General features: G+C 35.7%; 2 long non-coding RNA genes across 2 annotated transcripts in view; both read right to left on the bottom strand.

Annotated features, from left to right (window-relative positions):
* Positions 1 to 11,020, bottom strand: part of LOC149918186 (uncharacterized) — a 31,994-nt gene extending 20,974 nt beyond the window's left edge. Inside the window, exons 1-2 of the long non-coding RNA XR_016466427.1 lie at positions 10,851 to 11,020; positions 5,244 to 5,387 (exon numbers count right to left, since the gene is read on the bottom strand). This is a non-coding gene — a long non-coding RNA (uncharacterized LOC149918186). The remainder of the gene's footprint in view (positions 1 to 5,243; positions 5,388 to 10,850) is intronic.
* Positions 11,021 to 15,237: 4,217 nt separating this feature from the next.
* On the bottom strand, positions 15,238 to 26,000 carry LOC149918187 (uncharacterized). The gene is made up of 3 exons (XR_016466430.1): positions 25,872 to 26,000; positions 25,142 to 25,312; positions 15,238 to 15,333 (listed from the first exon to the last, which is right to left on the bottom strand). It is a non-coding gene; the product is annotated as an uncharacterized LOC149918187 (long non-coding RNA).
* Between the last annotated feature and the right edge of the window lie 1,123 nt (positions 26,001 to 27,123).

Consider the following 27,123-nt stretch of genomic DNA (forward strand, 5'->3'; position numbering starts at 1 on the left):
CAGGCAATAAAGTGAGAGGGAATGAAGACAGAACTGAAGGGAAGTGTTAAACTTATGCGAGGACACCATTTACATGGAATAGTCTTGCTGTTCCAGCATGTTTTCTTACAAGTACAAGGTAAAGAGCTGTCTCTCATATTATTATTAGTATCTACCCCAGACACCTAATTGTGCAATATTTTTATAAATGAAAGCATGAAAAACTTGTGTGTTCCCAGAACTATGTAAAATAACTTGCACAATTAATGCAGGACACAACGGTTCCCCTTCAATTTCACTTGTATTTTCATTCCGGATTAGTAGATGTAGAGTGAAAATAAAATGCCTTTTTTGAAAGGCAGCCAAAAGCTGCAGTTTTCAAATTTCTGTTTGTGTTCAGAGCTTTATTACAATTTCATATGAATAACTTCTTAGCTTAGAGATTTACACAATTGCTTAAAGATGCATTCAAAGTCATTTATCTCCATATAGGGCATTGCTGTAGGAATTTTAAAGCTATTTCAATATTATTTCACAGCTCATTGTTACAAGAGCAGATCAGAGATGGCCATGTAGCTGCAAACCCAAGGCATACCACTGTCTATAAGGTGACATATGACAGTCCTGTGTTTTTTCCATTTAAATCTCACATATCTAATTTTCTATGACTTGATTACAAAGAATAAAAATCTTGCTAACTGTGCAAAATTTTAATTTCTGTGGCCCACCAGACCGTGCAGATGTTGGAAATTATTGCTACAAGATTGGACCTGTCAGAGTACAGTATGATTCTCTCATCCTAATATGTATATATATTAGAAATTCATGTAGAAATTCATGTTTTCAGTGTTTTTGTTTTTTCTACCTCACCCTTTGTAAATGTCATATTTTGAAAATTAGAACCGTCACAAAATTGAAAAATCCTTTTAAACATCTTGAAAAAATCAAAATTATTTGTGGAAAAAAGATGAGTTTTTACAGTTGCAATTACCAACTGTTCAGAGTCATAGAATCATAGAATCACAGAATTGCAAGGTTGGAAATGATGTTTGAAGCATTTAAGGAAAGAAATCCACAGGCCTAATTTACAGATGTCCCAAAATAGTTTTTTTCCTTTATTCCATCCTTCTGTCTCGCTTATGGTGTTTTATCTGAAGAGACAATAAGTACAAGTTGGAGGAAATACCTTATTTTGAGAATACCTTTGTTAGTTATTCTGTGAAGATAAAACAAACAAACAAACAACAAAACCCCCCACATCACTATGAGGAAAACACTTTGACATCTAAGAGTAGTAGTAGCTTGTTTCCATATTCTGTTGGCCAACACTACATTTAATAAAAGTCCATTTTGCCATCTCATGTCTGCTAACTACAACATAGCCCCTACTGCTTCTCACTGTCCTTTTGCTGCAGATGAATCTGTGAATATGTCCAAAGGTCCTTTGGGCAGAAGATTTTATATGGGTAGGGAGCACCTGAATATGATTTAAACTGTATTAGGCAAAGTCCAATACCAGTCATTGCTTGGGAACAGAAATAAAAATATCTTATCCAAACAGATAGAAACTTCTAAGTCTGAGCACACTCTCAGCTGTAAGATTTTACTCTCTAAGCTATTTTTTTTTCCATTGAAGACTTCATAAGAAAATTTTCTGGATGTATTTACTGGCAATTTCAAAAGAGGAGTAAAATTAACCCTGTCAGTACAGAGGTCTGTGGATTTAGGTTGACATACTTTGTGCATCTGGGCAGAAATTTCCTGCAAGAAGTGCCCTTAGCTTACAGCAATATGAAAACATCAAACAAAACCTCCTGGTGCACCTTATGTATGCATTTTGGAGATGCCAGTATCAGTACTGTGCCTTTCTAAGGTCATGTCCTGTCTGAGTCTGCTAGCTACGAACACAGTGCCTGACATCCATCCAAGGTCCTATCATTTTGACCACGTTTTGGCAAAAACTCAGTGGGTTTCCTGACCTCGTAGTCATCCTGCAGACCTGGTTTGGCACTGGTTGCCAAAGAACATGAAAACAGAAGCAGAATTAGTACCCATTTACTTTCTGTCTTGTATAAATCTCTCCTGGGAATGAGAAAGATTCGGCATTGCAGGTTTCTAACTGTAGACTTGAAATAGTGCAAGAAAAAAGACAGGCTGCTGGATAGATAAGGAAAAAGTTTACAGTGGAAATAACACAGCTTCAATTTTAAAAAAGGAAAATATGTCTCATAAATATTCTTTTCTACAGTCATGGCTAGTTATTGCCTTGCTATGCTAAATCATAGCTATATATATTCAGAAACCAAGAAACCAGTTCTCTTCATCTGCTATGAAACTAAACAATATTCTGTTTTCTGTTTCCAAGTAGGCTGTTAAACCACACAAAGTATTTTATTTTTTTTTAATTCTATTTCTTAGGTTTTTTTAGCTGCTGGACTTTTCTGTATGATTCACATCCAGTAAAAACAGCTTAAGCTCATTGAAACTGGAAGTACCAAATACTACAGTTCCCTAACTGAAAATGAATGCAATTAGTTTTGAAATCTTCTATACAACGCAAAATTATCTTCACTTAATTTCTACAGCTGGCATAACTCAGACTATTTCAACAGCTTAGCATAATGGTTTAAGTCAAGTGGAACGGTATCTTAATTTTTCATTTTTTGTCCTCAGGTGTTAGCATTAAAAGCCATAATGCGAAGCAAAACAGAGATAATTAAAAAAAAGAAAGAGCAAAAAGGAAAAAACAAGGAAAGTTAGGAAAAAACAAGGAAAGTTAGGAAAAAAACCACACTATTTCAGAGTCAGCTCTGTATGGAAGATTTGGAAGTGTCCTTAGCTTTCTTAATTTTCTGAGAAGTCTCAAGAACATAAGGGGCAATAAGTCACATGTGTAAATATAAAAATGCTCTCTGCTTTAGTTCAGCAGTACTGAAGGCAACATTTACTTGCTTCCTTATATTTTTGGTTAGGTATTGATAAAGTGAAAAATTTTTCAGAGATGGAAAGACTACACAGTGTTCTACTAGGCAATATCACTTTTCAAGAAGAAGTTAAGCTATCATCTTGCATAAAACAAAACACAATTATTATTTTTTTTTACCTGATTAGCTATTCATCTTCTGTGTCGAAAAGAAAAGAGAGAATTTTAACTGGATTTTCTGACTTTTATCTTTAGAAAGATTTTATGACCTGCATATAGAATAGAAACTTGCTTAATGTTTCAGACATCACAGTTGTGATGAGCTTACAGTGGTCACAGTGTATTTGGCACTGGGATCCAGTAACAACAGTTTTAAGCCGTACAACAGGGACATTTTCACAATATTGAGTTACATGGTGCTTTGAAAGTATTTTCCAAATGTGGCAGGAGATGATCCTGCATTGTAAGAATCATTCACTGAGCTCTGCGTGCATCAATAACACACTGATCAGTATGAATTAGATTTCTTATCACAGAATATGTGATGGATCTCCTATGGAGAACTGAAAAGTTCAAGTTGAGTCTCAACATGGTGTGTGGGAACTCTTGATCATGGCCTGAACCTCTGACTGACCACCTGAGGCAAGCAATGAGTCAGCCACAGAAGGAAGGGGTGGAGCTTGGCTCCATCTCTCCTAGATCCCATTTAAGTGCCGACTACCACTGAGGAGGGATTTCTTTCTGGAGATTGTTCCTTATGGAGTTTATTGCAAGCCTACAACATTGGTGAGTATTTCCATTTATTTTGATTTTCTTTCATTGTGATAATCTTAATAAGCCTAACCTTTGTACACCTACTGATTGTACGCAGGGGCCTCAAAATTCTGACGTCATTAAGAAAAATGTCCATGTTTAGATTACAGAACGGAAAAGGTAAATAAATGTTTTCTGAAAAAATATATATATATTTTGTCTGCAACACTACTTAAAGATCATTACTGCAGCCTAGTGCTGGATAGACTAAACAAATATACTATATAAAAATTTTAAACTAAGACCCTGAAAAAAAGCTAAAAGATGTGCTTCTTTTTTGCTTAATTAATTCACAGTGTTATTCAGAACAAAGACACTTGATCTCTAATGTAAACCAGCAAAGAACATTATTTATCTTTAAGTTGACTTCAAGGTTAGTGTAGTGCAAACTGAAACTTTTGTCTTTTTATTGAGTGGGTTGAGAAGTGCTGGATTAAATTGCTTTCTTTAGATATCAACAGATAGTTTAGGGAGGTAGCTGCAAGCTGCAATTCCTCTGGGTGACTCAAGTTTCATACTTGTTCTCTTTAATAAAAGAAAGCTCACAGAACAAAATGAAGAATGACAGAAATTTGGTCATGCAGTATTGGATCTATGATAATTTTGATTATATTTGATGCACCTAAAGTCAGTACTGCATTATGGTAGTCATGGGTAAAGCAATAGCTAACAGAACCAGGCATATATATATATGATAGTAACAGACTTTACTGTTTATGGGCAATTTTATTCCACAAATAAATGTTCATGGTCATAATAAAAAGACCCTGAATGCCTTCATAGTTACTGCATGATACATTTTGCATTCTTCTAATAAAATGTCATTAATAAAAATGAGAAATGCCTCTAAAATACCTGGTCACTTCTTTCAGGAAAATGGTTCAAGGGGTTGTTCTATTTATTTTGTCGAACTTAGAAAAAAAAACATTTAAATGAAGTTATTTTATGTTTTAGACCTCTTATCCTTCTTCTAGTGGGCTTCTATAATTCCCTCTCATGATATTTCTGTGCTGAGAGCAAAGATGTTTTTGCAATGTTGAAATATATTATGTATACAAGCTTGAAATGTGTGTGGTCTGTACTCTGAATAAGTTTAAAGCTGTAGGAATGCATGATCAAAGTAGCTGTAACAGCTTTTTCAATAACCTCTTCATTGCATTAAAGACACCAATTATGAAGAATTCTACTTTCAGTTTGCTTCTAATCAGGGAGGTAGGCATTGTTTGACTGGCACTGGCACCTTGCCGTCTCCAGGGTAAGTCCTAGTTTTTTCTACAATAATGAGTCCACGGTCACATCACAAGATTTCTTTAAGCAATCTAGCGCAACACAGTTATGACTGATAGCTAAATAGGTCCTGATCCTACCCTTACCATTAGCACAAGGAGGCAAGTAACCCATCAGGACAAGAAAATCCTCATTTGCGTGTCATACCGCTTCATCTCAAAACTGTTTCCTTTGCCCATCCAGCGATGCTGTTATACCATCATGTGGATGTGAAGCCTCAGAAAATCATGCTCCAACATACCTTCTTGCACCAACTCTATGCTGCTCTTCCAGGCACTGCTGGTGGTTGCTTCAGCACACTCCATGCTACTTGGTTGTCATCTTCAGAATGAAGCATTTGCTTCTTCATCTGCCCTTAAAACTGGTAGTTGTCCTTTTGAGATCCCTATACCAGAGAGAGGAAGAGGATGAGTTTTAGGTTTGTGCCTTCTAGTCTTAATTATTGCAGGGCTTGGGGCTGGATACAAATTATCTTTCCCCATTTGCTCATTATGAAGCTTCCTGCCAGCATTATTTTCCATGCCATTTGCCTTTCTATTTTTCCCCTTGCTGGCTCCAGCTTTTCTACTGCATTAAAAAAAAAGTTATTTGTCTTTACTTTCAAGGTTCACTGTAATTTACACTCTACTTATTACTTCTCATTAACTATCCGGAAAAGGACTCTCTTCTCTAATTAGTGCACAGTGCCAGTTCAAGCACCCATGTATTACACTGTTAAATGAAGATGACCATTTGCTTCCCATATTTTGGTTTTCTTCTGTGTATTTTGCAGAGGGGAACAGACAGATGGTAAGAAAGACCAGTATTAAGGCAGTAAACCCTTTGGAGAAGACACAAGCTTTTGTTACAGGCCTGAGAAGTGATTTGCACAAAGTACCTACAGCTAATACTGCATAAATAAGCAAGAGTGAAATAAAGGCGACTAATGAACATACAATATGTAAATATATTCTTAATAGCATTTTTATACATAAAATATGTAGTGCAGTGACATGCACTGACAAAGAAAGATGGACCATAGGAATAAAAGTGGAAGTTGGCAGAATTGTAAAATGTTTCTGACCAGACTGCATTGTGAAAATACCTGATCTCCATAATATATTAAGCTATTCGTCTCTTTAAGGCATTCACAGACTGACTCACAATTTCTTGAACTAGCAGTCCTTCTATTACTTTCAAAGTATTTTGGAAGAGGCCACAAGAATTTATGCATTTGTTCTCTTTGAGGAGTTTAGAAAAATGACATATTGCAGCATAAATGACAAACCAAGATGTCTTCTCCAAATGTTTGCTAGCTGTCAGTTTTATAGGATGATGAGAGTAGAACTCAAATTAACACACTTGATATAGTGTATCAAGCTGAGGCTTTCTGAGTTACTAATATAAAAGATGAATTCTCAAACACCAGACAGGTGACAAGATAAGAAGCCCAGCATATCATATATAAGAAATAAATGGATCCATCTGTCAGCGGTTACTTTATAAGTGAATTGTTTTCAATTATGTTAGAAACAACATTTAGTGGAATGTGATTTTAAAATATTATACAGAGAAAGAAATTGTACAAAGTAAATTCCTGATATAATGAAAATTGAAAAGAATGATAGATTCTGCTACTATAATTGGCAAACAGAATCAAGGATTTTGATAGAGGTGACAGTGGAACAGCTCTTGGTCTATCATTTGGCTAGGACTGTAATCTTCTAATCATATGTCCAGCCTGTCTTCAGAGGTCATTTTCAAGGTGCATGTTCAGATGAGAAATAGCAGTGTTATATGACGTTTTCACTATGGCTGCAAAGAAATGTTCATTACGTTGCCTTCTTGCCATATGAGAAGGTACCAGTAATGTATCAAATGATGGTAGAGGTGTAAATGAGAAACTGAAATTTAGGTATTTTGAATCCAATCCTTAATTCAATCCACATTCAGCCCTCTCTCTTCTTGTTGTAGTTTCCTCAGACATAAATAGGAGGCATTAGTTTTGGAGAAACAACCAACACATATCTGAGAGTAGAACACCATTTTGTAGTCTATCTAGCTCTTAAAACAGTTTCTATAGCATGGCTGATGGAAGCATAGTACTTTTTCCTGATATGCAGGTACCAGTCTTCTAGCCTCACAGATAGTATTTGATAATGAATTTAAACTTATTAGAAATACTATGGCTTTCACAAGTACTCAAAAACTGAATTAATTACTACATCTATTTGAGATCATCTGAATTATAAGTAGTCTTTCATTGACTGATTTATGTTGGAAATTCACATTTACATATTCTATTCATCAATAAATTAGGCTTAGATATGACACAGAAGTTATTGCTGTTATCCATGAAATGTTTTCTACTTTGCTTTTTGTTCTTGGGAATGCTATACAACAAACAATATATTTCCCATATGAAATAGCTTTCCTGAAACATCTGCTGCCAGAAAGTTTGTCTGCAACTTGCAATGATGGATGAATTTTTGACAGGTAATTGCAATTCAGATCAGATGCAGACAGATTTAATACCTAGAAGCTCCCAGTTTATTAAAATCACCATTGATTTATTTAAGCACCCCCTCTCTTTTCACCACCATTCAGAAATTAATCACTTGGGTATGGTATTTAGGGCTCGTACAGCTGCTCATAATATGAAATACATCAGTTTAGCCTAACTTTATCTCTTTCTCAGCACTTCTGAAGAATCTATCACCACAGTATCTAGTCACCACCAAAACGGACGTGTACAATTAGTGTGTCTTTCTTGAAAATTGAAAGAAATGTTAGAATTCAGATTAGCTACATGGCTTCAATTCTTCAGGCTTACTAAAGCAAATTAATAATTGTCACCACTATCAATTATGCCTAGGAAATTGATGTTTATCTTTTTCCTACGCAGTAGCTGAAACTACCAAAAGACACCATTACATTGGTCTTAGTCAGTACTGCTTTTTATTGCTTATAACACAAATTCATTACTGAACAATACGTGCATCACAGATGTATACATATTTATATATATATGCACATATGTTTCCACATGACACACAAATAGAACTGACTCATTTTTCTAGATCATCAATGAATTTGTGCATCTGACATGATTATGGTAACAGTGACAAAATGAAAGGACTTAATCCAGCCATGAGCTATACGGGGCAATTTCATAAGCCACACCAATGTTTCTCTGTTAGATTAAGAGAGATGGTTTATACTTGCTTTTGGCTTACTAGATCCCATACTGTGCTGTTGGATTTTTTTCCCCACAGTGGCTTAGCAGAGACTAACTGCACTAAAACTTTCTTTAAGAAGTTCCTGCTACTTTCTTGAACTACATTTCAGTTTAGCTTTGCTAAAGATGAGGCAAATGACATTCACTACTCTCCTTTGCCCACCAATCTAGTCATTTTATCACAGAAATATCAAGGTCAGGCAAGATTTACCCTTGTTAAATCCATGCTGCCTCTTCCCAGCCACCTTCTCTTTCATATGCCCAGAAGTGTGTTCACAGATGACTCACTTCATAATTTCCTCGAGCCCAGAGTGAGGCTGACTAGGCTGCAGTTCCCTCAATTTTAGCCTTTTTTGATGATGAGAGGCCATTTATTTATTTATTTTAAGATGATGGACAATCTGGCCATTCTACCATTTGCTGCTTGTTTTACAGATGTCATGGTTGATCTACTTGGTCTTTCTCTCAAAATAAATGTATCTCCTTAATTTTAATTCTGTGCAGAGTCAAACTGGAATGATTGTTAGCTATTTTTTTTTTTTTTTTTGAGGGTCAGAATATCGCTTCAGTGCACACAGAAGATAGACTGTGCAAAGGGTAGACTCCATAGGGCTTGGATATTTATACTACCAAAAAATGTAATACATAATAAACCTGGTTCTGACTGTGCCAGTTCTAGACAAATAAAAGTTTCATTAATCTCCTAAGACTCTAGACAGAAAGGACAGATCACACTTAGATATCAGATTAGATTAAATTAACATTGATTTGAATAATGCTTTCAGCATACAGTACTTCCACCAGTTCAGAGTAAGTAAGCAAAGAGATAATCATCTTCATTTCACTGCAGATATTTCACTCAGTTCTGGTTGTTTTCAGATTGGCTACCATCAAAACTCTTCTAAGAATAAGATTTTAACCTTCTTTGCAATTCACTTCTGTTCTGATAAAGGATTAGCTATGCATGGATAGCAGCCATATGTCTTTCAGATATTTTACTCATAACTTTCCCAGGCTAGAAAGAGCTGGATAACTGTGGAACATGCTTGGAAAAGCACCACAGAACATTGAGAATGCTGAGGTAAAATGAGCATGGCAATTTCAGATAGTTAAAATATTTCTATGTGACTTAACCCAGAATTGGCATTACAATTATTCCAAAATAGTTGCTGAAGTAAATCAAGGAGAGGAATGATGGAAGGTAGTGGGCAATATACTCCCTTGAATGCAAACTAAAAATATACAAATGCCAAACAGTACTTGGTCAGGTATCTCAAGTCTTCCTCCAGCAGTAGGTACAAGATGTCTGTCAAAAAGGACAAGTAAGAACAGAGCAAACATATGATATACCCCTGAAGTACTATTCTACCTTCCAGGTACTTGCAGCTCAGAGAGATGTTCCCAGACATAATAATTTTGTGCATTTACTATCTAAATTCAGTACAGTTTGGCTCATTCTGGATGTTAAGTGCCTACTCCAATTTGTTTGTCATTCAGAGTCTATTTTGGATGCTGGTCTTGCTCTAAACTATCAAATGTTTGTTTTATTATTCCATATGCTGGTAAATACACTTCAAGAATAAGCCTAAAGGCATGCCTACTTTTGTACAGATACTGTAATCACTAGCTGAAAACAATAATAAGATTTGTTTTAACACTGACTTTTCAACTGGCTTAACTTTTGGTGAGAGGAATATCTACTGCACATACATTCTTCTTGTACATTCAATAAAACAACATCAAAATATTCATCTGTAGTTTACGCTATGCTCTAACAAGAAGAACTGTTTTTTGCATTAAAAAAACATAAAATTAAATCAATTAACAGATGTAGGCTTAGTTTGTGCATATTCAATCATGATAATTTAGCCAGGTTTTTAGTGTATGTACGCAGCATACTGTTTCCTCAGCAGATTATTTGGTGTTCCCACCTTATGGAAAGAAGTGAGTATAGGCATGCATCCTGAATCTTACATAGTTATGTTATGTTTCATTTTGCACTTTTTTCTCAGTATTGCCAATTTCTATGAATGTTTTACACATTTCTCACACAGAGAAAGAACAGACTCCGTATCACTCTTCATATAGAATTCTTAGAGTAGCAAGGGACCTATGAAGGCTGTCTAGTTCAGCTCCCCTGCAACGAACAGGGACACCACAGCTAGATCAGGTTGCCGATGGCCTTCTCCAGCCTTGCCTTGAAAGTCTCCAAAGATGGAGTATAGAGTCATTTAATTCATATTAAAAATGTAAACGGTGAGGAAGGCATATGACACACAAGCTTATATAAGGCATATCTAAAGAAAGAAGGAAATGATTATCTACATCTATAGTGGACAAAGAAAAAGAATTAGAAGGACTTAAATCCTAGTGAAGTAAAATTAGGTTAGACATTTTGAAAAATCCCGGAGTAATGATGCAGATCATAATTAACTAAGCAAGGCACCAAGTTATGCTACCAGTGGTACAAAATAAAGTTTGTGAGTTACCTGCTCCAGGTTAGATACTGCTATGTGGTCAGATATATCCAACCAAAATGAATTTTTGTGGGCAGATGGCCAAAGGGAGAAATCCCTAACACTGTTGATTAAAGGATTTTCATTCTTCTTCAGGTACCTACTTCAACCTTACCAGGTGGCTGATTTTTCATGGTAAATGCAGTGGTGTTCACATCTGTACAAAACGAATATTTGCTCCATGTGGTTACTTCTACTTCATTCTCTGCTACAACAAAAGACAGCCAGGAAATACACATCAGATCCTGTCTTCATGTACTTCAAGGCTTGTGTTTATGATTTCTTATAATTGACCCACATGTACATGCCACTAAAGGAGAGGAAAATATGGTTTTGTAAGCTGAAATCCATCTCAAGTTAGTGTAAGAGAGTAAGGAATAACATTTTTACAAGTATTTATTCATAGCTTAATTGCACAGGCTGTTGTAAATAAATTAATCTAACAGGATTTTTCCACTCATCAATCTTTTAATGATTTTAAATATGCAGATTCCCTTTCTTATGCTTATAAATAGCGGTTTGAACTTTTAGTAAGCTAATATTTTAAAGAAATAAATAGCCACAGTGTTTCTGAAAAAGCTGATTACAGAACATCAGAATGAGAATTTAACTCTATTAAAAAAAAAAAAAAAGAAGAAGAAAAAAGCTTTCTAGGGCATGGAGATTTATAGATGTGTTCTGTTGATCCATAAAGACTAGATATAGAAATTAATTTTTGGAAGCCATTCAGTGATGCAATACATAACATAAAATGCATTTGTCTGTAAGACAAATATGTACATTGGCTGATTAAAGAAGATATATGAACATCTGTAAAAAGGAAAAGGAAGTTATTATCTGGAACAGAACAGCTAATTATAAAAACAACGTGAAATGTGTGTACTGTATAACTGAACAATTTTTCCTAAATGTGAAATATTCATTATTAATTTCTAACATATTTCATATGCATCCTCAGTATGTGGTGATACATGCATACTACTACATATTTGAATTGTCTTTAAATTTCAGGTAAGTTTACTTAGGTTGCTTGGGTCTTTTTTCTTTCTCTTTTTTATGTTTTGCTTCTGGCTTGCCAGTATTTTTTTCTTAAGAAAGGTAAGAAATACCAGATCTGTTCAGTTTTGCTTTCAATAATGGAACTCTTGTGAACTCAGAGTACATTTATCAGTGAAATAAATAAATAATAAAAACAGCAAAAGAAACTGGAAGCATATGCAGATCAGAAAATCTGGTCATCCTTCAGTGCTCAGGTGCCAGCTCTGTGATTCACATGCTCTTCTTGTTCTAGACAAGTTTTGTTCAAGTTTGTTCAAGACTAGTTTTCAGGCAGGTGGTACTGGGCATGTTGATCCACGGAATTCGATTCCACCCCTTTGTTTCATACACACTTCCATGTCATATGCCATTTTGTCAGACTGCCCCTCTGCTGGCATCTATTGCTCAGCAACAAAATGTAATGGAATATTGGTGGGAAGGTTCAACCTCTACTGCCACACTACCAACATCTGCCTCTGATATCATGGGCCAAAATAATAAAATAGGAGGCATTACTTTTGGAGCAGCCCCTAAGCATGATGGAGCCAGGCCATGGCAACAACTGAATTGTGGTGATCAAATTTCCTGTGAGAAAGTTAATAAAAAAAGTCAATAGGGTCAGACTCTGCTTTAGGTCATCCATCGGAGCATGAACACAGTACAGTTTTGCCTACGATTAATTCAGTACTAAATATAGATCTATAATCATTGTCTATCCTAAATCCTGTTTGTAGTTTGGGACAAAAGATAATGGCAGTAAAATGTCTACAAGGTGTTCAAAAATATAGAATTATCATTTAATATAAGGTCATATGCCAACTAACAAAAAGCTTCATTTTTATATGTTCAAAGTTTTCATACAGAAAATATGTGGCTCATTACATTCCATGCATAGCAATGTGGAGTTTTTATGCTTGCTTTATTTCAAATACAAATATGTCAATCTAAGAAATACTTTTTTAGAAAAAAAAAAAGCAGTTCAGATTCAAACATTCAACAAGTGATAAAATAGGTTTTTCAAAAATAGCAGCGCCTAGATGTGTTGATGAGACAGTTTGTGGATGCTGATGGATAAATGTAATTTGCCTGAGAATGCTAAATTTCAGCTTGTCCTCACATTTAAGCTATTTGCATTTCTACAGATGTGTTGATTTTACATGCCTTATGGACAAGAAAAAGGAAATTTTAAAAACAGCCTTTTCCTATTTATATTTTTATAAACGACTCTGTTCTGTCAAGTTCGAGACTTGTAGCAATTGATGATGTATGAATAAAAAGATGAGGGGCCAAATAATGAAGATCAGTAGCAAATAGAAGAAAATTTCTTTAGTTCTTTTGCAAAAGTAAGAACCAGTTGCACATTACGTTCAGGAACACACCTCTGAGAGACAAGTGTACTGACATCGGTAGATTTCCCTGGGATATAATGGTTCCAAATACATACTTGTAAGTTTCATCTTTGCTAAAATAAGACATACATGCAGCTGGCACTTCTCAGTCTTTGTATTCACCCTAGCTTTTACAACAGCTAATCACTAGTTGGCACTTCACATTAGTTATAATCCTTATCAATTCCTTCATGATTTATACCATTTTCTGCTGCAGTTCTCACACATGACACAACTGGACAACTGGCTCATCACGTCTGCACTGTGAGGCAGAAGCACAACTCTGCCCGATGTGACAACCCACAAGTGACATAGGTTCCAGATCCAGCTCTCAAGCCCATGTGAGAACTAGCTATCACACTGCAGTCCTGCAGAATAGACTAGCTGGAAAAAAACCATTTTCAATAAACATCAGGTAACACATTCATATGAAAATATTTTAAAATTGTGAGATGGTGTGTATGCCCCAAGACAAGATGCTTATTTCTCTCATTTTGTAGTGTTTACTGATTCTCTCTCATGTCATACACTAAACAGAAAATGTTTGAGGTGGGCAACATAGTGCTTATCCAGGAATACACAGAACAAAGGAAGAGAACATTCTTATTTTTCTATAGGGATTGGTGCATACAAGATGGAAGTTAACAGATGGCTTTCTTTTCCTCTTCTACACTGGCTAGGATTGCTTACAGATACCTTAGAAAGCCACATGAGAATTAAACAACTTGATGAGGCAGAGAGCAAGCCATTAAGTTACTACTTCTCTCAAGAGCTGCAAGTGTCTATCCAGTGAATATCTACAATCATGTTACTTCCAACATGAGAAGCCATCAATCGAAATTATGTATTATTTTAACCATTATAATCTCCTGGCATTACATTTTCCCTGCTTCTCTTGCTAATCTTGGCTTTTTGGACAAGTAATCTTTGTCCAACCTTTCCTCCATCCATATGCAGAGGTCACTTTTCTGCCTGCACTGCCTTTTGTAGCTGGAGATTACTTCCCCTTCATTTAATCCACCATGTCTATTTTCTAAAGTTCACATTTGACAAATCTGTTTAAATTAAAAATGACGACAGATAGCTTTTCTGGAACAGTGGTTTACTCATTACTTCATTCATATTTTCAACTCTTTCCTCTCTGGCTCTTTGTTGTGAGTAAACCTTAAGGTTGAATCCACTTAGAAATAGTTCAAAGCAGCAGTTGTTACTTAGCTTGGAGAACTAAAAGTTAGCTTGAGAAAGATGACTCCACTTGACATTTCTAACACCTACCACAAACCAACAAACAAAAATCAACAACACCAAGCAAAGGATAAAAAGACTAAATTCTTGCATGAATATCCCTAAAACAATTTGGTAAAAAATTTGGTGAAAAAGATCAGATAACCACTGCCCAAATACTCCAGAACAAGAATTACACAGAATCACTGTTCTCATACTAGGGATTTGCTGGTCAAAAGCAAGTATTTTCTAGAACCTTACATGCTTCTCAGCAGTGAGGACAAAGAATCTGCTGTTCCAGTTACACAAAACAGTGTACATTGCACAAGATCTTACAGGTCCTTCATTTCATTACATAAATTGGCTGCCCTAGCTCATCTACCCCAAGAATATTTCATCAGTATATCCTGTCAACAATATTACAGTTCATCAGCTGCAATTCCCTATGTCACTATTACCGTCTCAGTTCAGTAAAACTTTTAACATAAGCCTGAATCCTAGGGAAGCCTAGAATAAAATTTAATATGATGCACAAATACAGATTTAAATCTAAGTGGCATGGTTTATATTTTGCCACTCTGGGACCTGAAATCCTACCACAGTATTTGAATCATTATCCAGAATGTACACATTTGCTCAGTAACTGCATCTTCATATCTGTTTCTTATCTGTTTTATTCTTTGAGTACTTGGATTGATATATTCAACCTAAATATTACCCTCTGGAACAGGAATCACATAGATAAAACAATTGTTTTAACCCTTTGAAACATGAGTACAGAGTACAAGATGTGAGACCAGAGCAAAGTTCAAGGAAAATTGTGTTTGTTATTTAGTTTTTCTGATTTCTCTACTTTGTTAAAGAAAACATACCTTCAGTAGCTTGAGGGAAAGAAATTCTTGATGCCATGGCAATTATGAAACCAAGTTGAATTCATCATTTGCAGAACTGAAAAGAGAATTTAAAAAATTGAAATAATGAAATGCTATAAGGCACTGAGAGAATGCAGTATGTTTATATATGTCACCAAGTATTCTTTGTAATAAATGCATGACAAGCAGTCAATTTGAGCTGATACTTAAGCAATTCATGAGAAAAAGTACCTTGTGTTATTCACACTGAAACTAATCACAAGTATTGATCTAGTGTATAGGTGAAAGTTCAGTTCAGCTAAAAGTCTCTTTAATTTTCTCCAAAAATGACAATATATATAGCACATAGCTTTAAAAATTAATGTCTGATCCTATTTCCGTGTTTTCTCATAAAATTATACACTATTTTAAAAATAGGACCATGTACCTTTGGTAAAACATCACATACTTTGTGATTATTTATATGTATATGAAGTCAGAATTATTCAGAGAACTGTAAAAATGATTTGAAAGCTGTAGGTTGAAAATAAATCCCTCTGATGTCATTCTTTCCAGTGCTGTCCTTTCCTCTGCTATTGTTTATGCTGTTATTTTGAGCAGAATAGTTCATACTGTTCTGATGTCTATCCCAAAAGGACTGAAAAATGGAGTTTCGGTAGCTGAGCAAAAATGTTTTACTATATAGAGAAAAATAGCCGAAGGTATTAATTGCTAACAACCCCACTTGCTTCAGTCCCCCCCCCCTCAGATAAATGGGAAAACTACTAAACTTCAGTCAACCTGTTTAACATTGCAATAGATGAAAAGGAATTCAAAAATTGTTAATCACAAGCAGAGAAACAACATCATCTTTGTTTGGTTACATTTGATAAAAATGACACAACTTTTTCTGTAGCTCCGCTGTAAAGAATCTAGGAGTCTTGGTAAACACAAAGTTGAACACAAATCAGTAAAGTGCCCTTGCCAGAATGAAGGTTTGGCTGTGTTAAGCAAAGTATCACCAGCAGGTCAAGAGAGGTGATTCTTCCCCTCCGCTCAGCATTGGTGAGGTCACACCCCAGATAACAGCTCCAATTCTTATACTGGTAACCAATTACAAGAGAAACCGACACATACTGGATTGAGTCCAGCGGTGGAGTACCAAGATGATCAAAGGACTTGAGAACCTGTTAGGTGAGGAGAGGCTGTGAGAGCTGGGATTGTTCAGCCTGGAAAAGAGGAGGTTTCGGACCATTTTAACAACCTTTGGATGTCTTCAGAAGCTGACTAGAAATGCTCCTGGACAGTCTGATTTGGGTGCCCCTGCTTGAGGAGAGGATTGGATCAGATGTCCCTTCCAATGTTTACCATTCTGTGAGTCTTTGCAGAGTTTACAGAAAAGTAGCTAACACATATTTATCATCTTCCTATGAACAAACCTTACATTGGCCAGGTAATAAAACACTGAGTCTGTCTCTGCATCTCCCACCTACTGGAATTAGAGACAGAACAACTTCTGTATGATGAAACTTCTCAAGGAACTGATACCCATCTATGCATTATCACACTTGGTAGTACAGAGAAAGATAAACTCCTTATTCAAGTTCTGTGTCTTGTTTTTTTTTTTTTTTTTTTTTTTTTAAGTATGAAAAAGGCTACTCTGGTACTGTGTAAATAACATAGGCCAATTAGTCCACTTCTTATTTACTTTAATTTAAATTTAAAGCCTTTAGTTGAAACTCAAAGCCTTCATCTAAAAAGATTTATCCTCTAAAAATACAATTATATTTAATATGAAGTGCAAGATATTGTTGATAAGAACACTAGAAAAGAAACACTTTTCAATGAAATCATCAGAGAGAGATTCAAACCCCCCAAAAGTAATAACTTATGTCATTTTCAGAGAAAATGTGCTCTCTGATTCCATAGGAAAGTATGCTAAATCTTTCAAGAAACTGTGAAACAGATGTTAAGAGTTGTGCAAAGATTTTTTTTTTTTTTGCAATATCTGCCTTTAAGGTAGAGGTGTTCATCAGATCAGTGGGAAGAGTGACTGTGAAGAGACATCAGGATGTAAAAACACAAAAGCTTTGGTATATTGATATACATGCACTGGAATGTCTCAAGATGAAATTCCTGAGTCTTTTGTCTTACAAGAAGTATTTAAATAATTGATTCTGCATTGTATTTGTACTCCAGTGTTCACCAGTATGGTACAAATCAGAGCATTACATTCTTTCAAATAATTAATTAACAAAAGATGTCTTGAATCTGAATTTTGCCACCTTCATATTCTCTAAAGGTTGCTGATTGCCCAGTTGGTTACAGTGTACATCTTTGCTTAAACTTGAGTATTTACTACTCCTCTAATGGTCTTTGACATCAGATCCTAAGAGAAATATTTAAACATATATTTAAGTTGAATGCTTTGTCTGACAAAAAAAAAAATTGAAACAGGGAATACAAATAACATTTTTTTTACCCCTAATTTTATTTTAAATATCACTTTTCTTGCAATTCTGACTTAACTGCCTAATGCTATTTTTCAAAATGAAATAAAGAATTTAACAAACCTTCTTACTGAGAAAACTATTGTCTGTTAGGAAATTTGTGCCATATTATTACAGATGGTTTACAGGAAATAGTATATCTGATAAAAGTTCATTATAAAAATGTGAGGATTGGAGGGGAGGAGTATGGGTCATTTCTCAAAAGGAAGTGATACATTCCTGATTCTAACGATGTTAAAAAGAATCAATAGTTTCCTTATTTTTGCCCCCTTCTCAGGCTGATACAGTATTATTGCTGTCATTACTCCACCTGTGCTCCCACTTCACAAATGATACTTAAGAACATCCCTTTTCCCTTCTAATTTCTTCCCACTCAAGTGCCACCAGCCTGCAGAGATCAATACAGAGGTAACAACTGTGTTCAGCATTCTACTGCTTAGACTCAGAACCAAAATCTGAAGGAGGACCATGTATTTCCTGTATCTAATTAAAACAGGAAACAAAGAATTCAGTTGATGGTACACAGAGTACAAATAAACGAACGAGGACAAGCATGGACCTGACACTACTTGGAATGAAAACACAAACACTTTCCCTTTAAAAAAAAAGATCCCATAAATCCAGAGATTAATTTTCCCTTCTCACTATAACCTTGTTTGCCAGGCAAGTATTACTTTTCTAATAAAAATTCATACGTGCTAAATCTCCAGTGAATGCTGCTAAATATCATACATTACAATTACCGCACCATACCGTATTCAGTAATATCACTGAAACTAAACTTCAACATTTTATTAATGCAATTTAAATATGCAACCTATAGAATATTGAAATGCTAAATCAAGGAGATGAATCAATGTATAAAGATACATATCTCTTTATATACACAGACATATATATATACATATTTCTCACATAGAGGAAAAAGACTAAGCATATCTTAAATGATAGAAACATGATAATAACTTAACCACCAAATTTAAATAAAGTTTAAATACATTTGAAATGCATAACTGAACAAGATAAGGCCAGCAGCTGATTCACAGTACCATGTCTGTGGAAACCCTCGGAAATGGACAGAAGTTTGTGGAGATACCAGGAGTTACAGGTATCCCTCAAAACCCTGTCAGAAACCTGTTTGGCACTGGAACCAGATCAGAGAGAGTCCGTCCACACTTGTGGGGAAGGGTGGGAAGAAGAAGACAAGCTTCCACAGTCCACTGTTTAAACCCAGCATCTCTTCCCCCTACTCTCTACGTCCCCAACCACTTCTTTGTAGCAGAAAATTACTTACAATCTAATTCTAATAAACGAAAAGAAATTGTTTTGGCACAGAAAAAAGAAATATTTCGTATTTCAATACAGTATGATCAACAATTAAAGATCTCCAGCAAATTGTTTACCTAAGCAGCGGTTCAGGACAGAATCAGGCTGTATGACTGTGTGTTTTTTTCCTTTTGTTATGTTTCTTCTCATTTTGAGTAAAGAAAAAAAACGTAATGGGTAAAATGCTGGGAGCTGGTGAATTACGGAATTACACTGACTTTCCCAGAGAATGATGATCAGACTGGGGCAGGAAAAAATGGAAGTAAGCTCCCTGTTGCTATCAACTTGTCAAAGTAGCAAAGACTACAGCAAAATATTGTTAAATTCCAATTTTTAAATTTTCTATTTTTATATATAAATTAAAAAAAAAAAAAAAGAAAAGAAAAAGAGCATATTTATCTGTTTCCCAGCTTTTGATGCCCTAGAATCAGACCCCTGCTTTGGTCTTTTCCTCTGGGCTGTTTATGTGCACATGTGAAACCCATGTTTTCTCCACTGACCTAAAGAGGTGTGGGGGAACCCTGCCCACTCCTCACTGGGACTGTCTCCATCTGAGCTGTCAGCACCTGTCTGTGCTCTGGTGCTAGTTATTAGGGCAATATAATAATAATCCTGAGAATCCATCCTTCAAACCTTGAAATCTTTATATTAGCTTGGAACATTAAAAATTTAAACACTGAAAAAACATGCCAGAGTTAGAAGCAAATGAGTAATAGGATTGCCTTAATGAAAGCAATCAATAGTAAATCATTGAGCTAAGTAGACATTTATATGATATGTGTGCCAGAAAAAGATTTTTATATAGGAGAAACTGAAACTAGAAAAAACTATTCATCATCATTAGTAAATACTTTCACAGCATTTTAAGGAGGGAAAATGTAAAAAGCCCCCAAAGAAAGGGTAAGAATAATCAGCTCCTAGAGCTGCTGAACCATCTAAGATGAAGCAAGTTGCTTGCTTCCCTTACTTACATTGTTTAATCACAGCTATGGTTCACTTTTTTTCCTCTCCTATGAAGGTATGATATGTCATCACAACTAGACTTTGGTAATACAAGAAGCACAAAATGAACAAGTATTCTACATTCCTTATTTCTTTAGATTTTGTATCTTTTAGATTTTTTAGAATATTCACATATTGCTTCCACATATTTTCTTTTCTCCTGTCAACTGTTGATTAGAGACAATTCCAACTTGTCCTGATTGGCCATGGCAGTTCTCTCCCTAATTCTTTCATATAGATTCAGTTTCTGAATAACATTTTAAGTACGGTAGACAATTTCTGAGAGTCTTCAGTAAGCCATCCATGCTATTATTTCCACATTTGTAGATAAATAATGAGTTATTATATCAACAACAAAATAAAAAAATCGAAGAATTACCAGAATATAACCAAGATCTAGTAAAAGCAAACTAGAGAACTTACTGCTATTAGAAGTCAACAGAAGCTCCTCAGTACTGAGCTGAGGGGCAGAGGTAGGAGGAGGGTGGTGCAAGCTACGGAATCCTGGGGTTTCACAGATACTTGGGTCAGTTTGCTGGGAAGAGGAAGAGAAAACTAAGGGACCTCCTATGCTAATCCAAGAGGCATGGAAAGCAGTACAGAGACCAAGCCCTATAAACTGTGGTGTCTTCAAGTAAATCTCATCAATTTTCTCTGAAAGTAAATATTGGTGACACAAGGTCTTGACATGAAGTCTAGCAGATGAGAACACAGGGCTTTCCCTTGTCCTTGTCATTTTTAAGTTGCACAATTTGTCTTTACTTTGTGTGATAACTGTTATGCATCCCAGATAGATAAAACCAGATATTTCAATCCACCTACACACTGAAGCACACATAGTACTGATTTTTTTTCCCTTTCTCTTCCAAAACGCTTAATGTCCAAGAGATCAAATGTTACCAAAAAAAAAAAAAAAAAAAAAAGAAAGAAAAAAAAAAGGAAAAGAAAAAAGAGACAAATCTTGGACTATCTATTTTCAGTGCAGTCCCACAGATACATTACATTTCCAAAGCTTCTACAACAATATCTGAGTTTAAGGTAGAGCAACATAAGCAAAAATCTACCCTCTCCAGATGCTAAAATCTATGCTATTTGATAAATAGGGATTTAGTTCCAATTTACAGGTTCAGAGCCCAGATGATTAAAGAAGAGAAAGCTTGGAGAATAATCAGCAGTAATTATACTAATGCTGCTAGTGTAATTAATCAGTTTTGCAATCTGAAAAATTGAGATAAACAGCTATGAGATCTAGAGATGAAAAATCACTGTATAGGAAATGTGGACCATCATCGTCTAAAATAGCACATTAACACCAATTCCTCTTGGGGCTGTTTTGTCTTTTGACCTCTTTCTCCTGGTTTTTAGAGCAAGAAAGTAGCTCTGATCCTCCATGTATCTCCTCCCATGGCCATGAGTGATCAAGGCAATATCTCTAGCTCTGGTTTCTGCCACCGCTACCCTTCTGCTCTTTCCTATTTTCCTCTTATTTAGCCATATACGAGACCTCAGGTGATCGCAAATCCATCATGCAGGTCCTCATTTACACGAGTCTCATCTCTCCACATCTTCTTTTCTTTCTGGCATATATACTCTCATCTATTTTATACCATACTCTTCAGTTCTTTATAATGCACCCAGTATATCACGCTCCAGGAAAGCTCAGAATATCCCTGAAAGATATTTCCATTGCATGGTTTCATGCTTCAGATAAGCATAAGATGTCCTAGCACAAGAAGTATTAAGACAGAAAGCAAAAAGTCCTCCATTGGTTTGTGAGGTAACACAAGGATGTGAGAATATCCCAAATGTAGAGACATTGTAAGGACAACTATAGTCAGGTCCTTGGTAAAGTGGCAACTACAGATGTGACAAAGAAAGCACTGAAGTCAGCATAAACATTTCCTTTCAATTTCAGTGGGGCCTGCATCTGGCAGGACTCGAATAAAGCTTTAAGATATCAAGCATGACTGGGAAATGGCAGATCTCTATCTCTTCAGTATCTGCTCTTCCATTGTCTCAAGTCTGAGCAGATTTAAGTACTCAAACATAATGATTAAAGTGGTATAGAAAATTTTATATCTTGGCCTCAAAAAATTGACATCGGTATCATTTACATACACAGAAGAAGAAGTCTTCTTTGCTCCATTTTAAAATCCCTGAAATCTAGCTGGCCCTAGTTCCTTCATTGGCTGACTGAAGAACACAGTTGTTTTTTTTCCCTTTTCAGACCCTTTTGCCCACACAAGCCCCACCCACAGACCCACAGTCAATTTGATTTCAGCTCTGAGAGTTGCCTTTGACATGTCCTGTGGTCCCAAGTGGTATCTGTTCAAAAAGTGCAACCACACAAGCATGTGCAGGACATTCATATAGTACCAAGCAGGACTACAGCAAGAAGACATCTGCATGTTTTACATAAAGTTTGTACTGATTTTTATGATAAAGTCTGTAAATTGAAATAACACACCTCTGAAGTTGTTCAGCAGTTAAGACTAGTACTCTTAAGAAGATTTTTAATGAGAAATATTTAAATATATATATATTATAAACCCATTATACTCAATGACTATTATTCTGTACTTGTGACACAATTTTGCAGACTGTAAATACTTCATAAGTCTGTACTGACCTAAAAGGGCAAATATTATTAACATAATGCAGGCATTAATACTCATATTTGTGCACTCTAAGAATCATCTGGCAGATGAGAGTAGTTTATAAAGCCATTTTTCATGAGCATATAAAGTTTCCTTGCATTATACACTAGTAAAACACACTATAAAAGTAATTTTGCAGTGACATGAAAATAAGACATCATAAGGAAAGAAATTCATGGATGTATCTTCATCGAACATGCTGTCTTTGAATCCCCTAGTTGTGCTTATATAACAAATACTCTCAAATAATCTGTGGTTTTACATATTGACTGTAAAGTGATGTTTGGCATAATGGATGGCTAAATAAAAACCGTTTGTCTCAACTGTGTTTCAGCATTAGTTTGATGCTGTCCTAGCTCCATGAGTTTAAGGAGTATCTTTAGCACTAGTTCGAAGTAGTTTTTGTGATTTAATTTTATATTTATGCCTTTGCTCAGCTGCAAGAGATTTTTCCAATAAATAAAGAGAGTGACAATGAATCTTACATTACAGCTGTAAATTCTGGCACCAGGCTACAATGTTAGTGATGCAAAGGCTGTGCTTGTGTTTGTTGTTTTTTTTTCTTGATAAATATATCAATGTCCGTCTAAAGCCTCTGGTGGAAATATGGCTTCAATTTTTTTCTTAAAAACATGGATCAATCATTGTTGCCCTTGCCTATTCTTTTCTGTCAAAAGCTTCAAATATGTTGGAGTATCTGTAGAAAGTTTGAGAAACGCTTTGGCTACATGTCTTACAATCCTACTGCATAACATTTAACTTAGGGCAGCTCTTCCTCACTTTCTTTCAGATATTCAAGAATCTGATCAGCATTTAAAGATGAATGTGAGTAATGACAATCCAACATATTCAAAAGACATTATATTGCAACATAAGCACCCCTCTTGCCTGCAGAATACTTTGCTATTAGGAGCTAACAGCTTCCCATGTCCTTGGGCTCTAGGTTTTATACTGCATATCCCTAGAAGAAATCATTGGATCTCCTATCAGTAGATACAGGAGGAGAAGGAGAACCGTAGGTTTACATGCTAATTAAATTTAGGGGAATTTTGTGCTTGGGATTATGGCGTCATTAGGAATATTTTGCAAAATAACCCTAGAAGCTTTCTGTTTTGCTGAACCACTTGTATTTTTTCTGTGCTTCATAAATACATTTGGTCTTAAATGTGTGCCTTGTCTTTACAGGAAAGAAAAAAAAATAAAAAGCAATTCCAGACAAAGGAGACCTGGAAAGCCATTAAGAACTAAACAATTAATTTTGTGATTCTGTAATTTGTCATGACCACTAGTAGCAAAGGACAGCCTGTATTCATAAATCTCTTATCAGAGTTATATTAACCCTCGCAGGCAGATTCCAACATGCCTCTTTCAAAATGCAAATAGGTTGTGATTTGCTACAAGCAAGTGAGGAAGAGAGGAAGTCAAGAGGAGTGTGCTTTGCCTGACGTGATGTTTGCTACTTTTGCTTTTTTGTCAGTGACGTACTTACATCTCACTGAAACATAACATGTGGAAGTAGCTTTGATCCTTTTCTCTCTAATGATGTGTTCAGTCAGCAACCTTGTCATGAAGATGTGTCACTACTGTCTTGTTAATGCTCACCTTATGAAAGCAATATTCTTTGAATGGAAACATCAAAGATGTTCCTTAATCTACCTCATGGAAAAGTTTCTATTTCATGGCCAACACCAAGTACATAGAGAAATTGCAATACTGCACATCACTGAAAAAATGCTCTTTGTTATAGCATTGCACAGCTAAAGTCAGCACAATATCACTGCATTAGCCATTACCTGGACAGCCTCAAAGATACCATAAATAAATAAAAAGTAATTGTATCAATATTTGCTTGAATAAGTAAATGTTGCCTTCTTATCTAACTAAAGTCAGACTGATATATTAATGAAATTTCTTCAGACTTGTTTGTGGGTAGAAACCGAGTGTCTATGTTGCAAAAGACCTAAAATTGTATCTGTGCTGCAAATGATGTAAATTCACTCCTAAGGCGAGGACCATATCCTGTGGAGCCTGCATAAATAAATGTGCTGTCTGGCACAAGAGAAACACACCCCCTGGAGCAAGGACTCACGTTTGCCAGGGCCAGGGAGCAGACAGCCTCACGCACCATCTGCCCTTCAGCCATTGGAGGAGGCAACTGTCACAACAGCCTCATCAGAAACAAAACTTTCAATATGGATAACAGCATTAACAATAACAAATTGCAGACTCTGAGTTTGAATAATTCTACCAAAATCAATGGATTTCCATAGCACAAGCAACCTAGTTGTATTGATGCTTCCTAGCCAGGACTTGAGAAGTGCACCTTTCAGCACTATAACATCTCCATTCAAAAGATCAAACCATAAAAATAAATTCGGTATGAACATAATGATTAAATAACTTACATCACCTTGAAACCATGTGGATGCCCCGTCTCTGGAGGTGTTCAAGGCCAGGGTGGATGGGGCCCTGGGGAACCTGGTGTAGTATTAAATGGGGAGGTTGGTGGCCCTGCCTGTGGCAGGGGAGTTGGAGATTCATGATCCTTGAGGTCCCTTCCAACCTGGACCATTCTGTGATTCTGTGAAATAGAATGGTTTTAGGGGACAGTCACTTTGTACAGACGTTCAAAGGGTGTTTCACAGAATATAAGGCAACTGATCATAATTTGAATACCAGCAAAACTTGTTCAACTTGTTCTTAAAAACAATAATCCCAGCATCAAACACATACTTTCAACATAAAAACTGATTTTTTTTTTCACCAGACCAAATATAAATATATCTGAAAAGCAAGTATTTTAGTGATAGACACACAAATAGGAAGTTTTCACTAGAAGAAATATGTCATAAAGAACACAGCTACTAATCATATGACTAAAACTATAAGAAATAGAAAACAAACAAACTGAAACAATAGTTTATATTTTCACTGACTCAAAATCTGTAGTTAAACCTGTAAAAATCACAGATACTACAAGGGTCCAATGAGGGTAGATTCTGGATAACAAATTTAGATTTTTTCTCCTCCTAGCAACCTAATAATCATGAAATTATATAACAAATCTGTGAACCAATTACCAAATGTCAGAAGGTGCCCTGATTAAAATACACATATCCCCTGGAACGTGTCATACTCACAAATTAGCCATGTGTTATTTATAGCTCCTCAAGGCACACAATAATGAGGAAAGTGGTAATGAAATCTGAAAGCCTGAATATCTCCCTTATGTTTGAAAGCAAATCCCATGAGACCCATCTGTAGTTCAAACTGGTGAAAAAATTCTTTCTGAAACAAACAAACAAAAAATTAAAAAGAACATCTATCATCTCCACAATTTCACATTTTTTGTATTTTATTTTTAAAATAATGAAGCTCGCAGTTAAAATCAGACCATCCTCCATGTTGCCATACATTCCTTCTATTATTTCTTTGAAATTATCTCTGAATTTCTTATTGGCCCTTAGTGGGATGACAAAAGACATCTTCAGAGTTTCAAGACAAAATCCTTGTACCTTCAGTAGTCCAAAGAACTTGAATCCCACTGTCACTCAGATTTGTTTCCACTCACAGAGCAAATGATAGGACTGGGGTCTTACTAACCCCATCTCAGGTCCTTCACAAGGTACATTTACATTTACCTTCATTCCTCAGAGAGATACACTTGCTTCAATATTTTTAACATCCATACATTAACATTCACAAGGCCTTTACGATTTCATCTCTGCCACTTTGGTTCCCACTCTCTTCAACACTAATCTTACATTTTTTTTCCTGTATTTACTCTGCCCATTATCAATAAGAATGATTATTCTGCTTTGCAAGTTTTGTAAGTTTTTCTTCTTATCATCATATATACACATACAACATAGGTCATCACCATGTGCTGTGTATTTTTACCAGTGATGAACAAGGGGCTGCATGCCATGCTCATAAAAATCTGCACCAGAGGAGGTGACCCACTGTTGTTGTCACCACTGCTGAAGTGCAGCACCCACATCCACAGGCTAGTCTTCATCAGTGTTCAGCAAGTAATCAGTGTTCAGCAAGTATTGATGAATGTCAGTAGGTGACATTTTTTCCACATGAAGGAACTCAGTGACACATCTTTGCTTCATACGCACTTCCATGTCAGACACCTTTGTGTCAGACTGTCCCCCCTGCTGCCATCTTCCACATGGCAACAAAAATAAAACATTAAAAAAATCATAAAACTACCCAAAACATTTAAACATATATCAAAATATTTAAAATATGTTTCTAATTACTCACTGGTAAAATAATCAGTTTGCTATTTTTCAGCTCCTCAGTAACATCTGATCTTTCCTTGAGATCTTTCCACAAGAGTCTCCCTCCATAAAAATTCCAACAACAAAATGAACAGCAACACCT

The sequence above is a fragment of the Phasianus colchicus genome, chromosome 4 (assembly GCF_987193195.1).
Source record: "Phasianus colchicus chromosome 4, bPhaCol1.hap1.1, whole genome shotgun sequence".
In the NCBI taxonomy this organism is placed as follows: Eukaryota; Metazoa; Chordata; class Aves; order Galliformes; family Phasianidae; genus Phasianus; species Phasianus colchicus.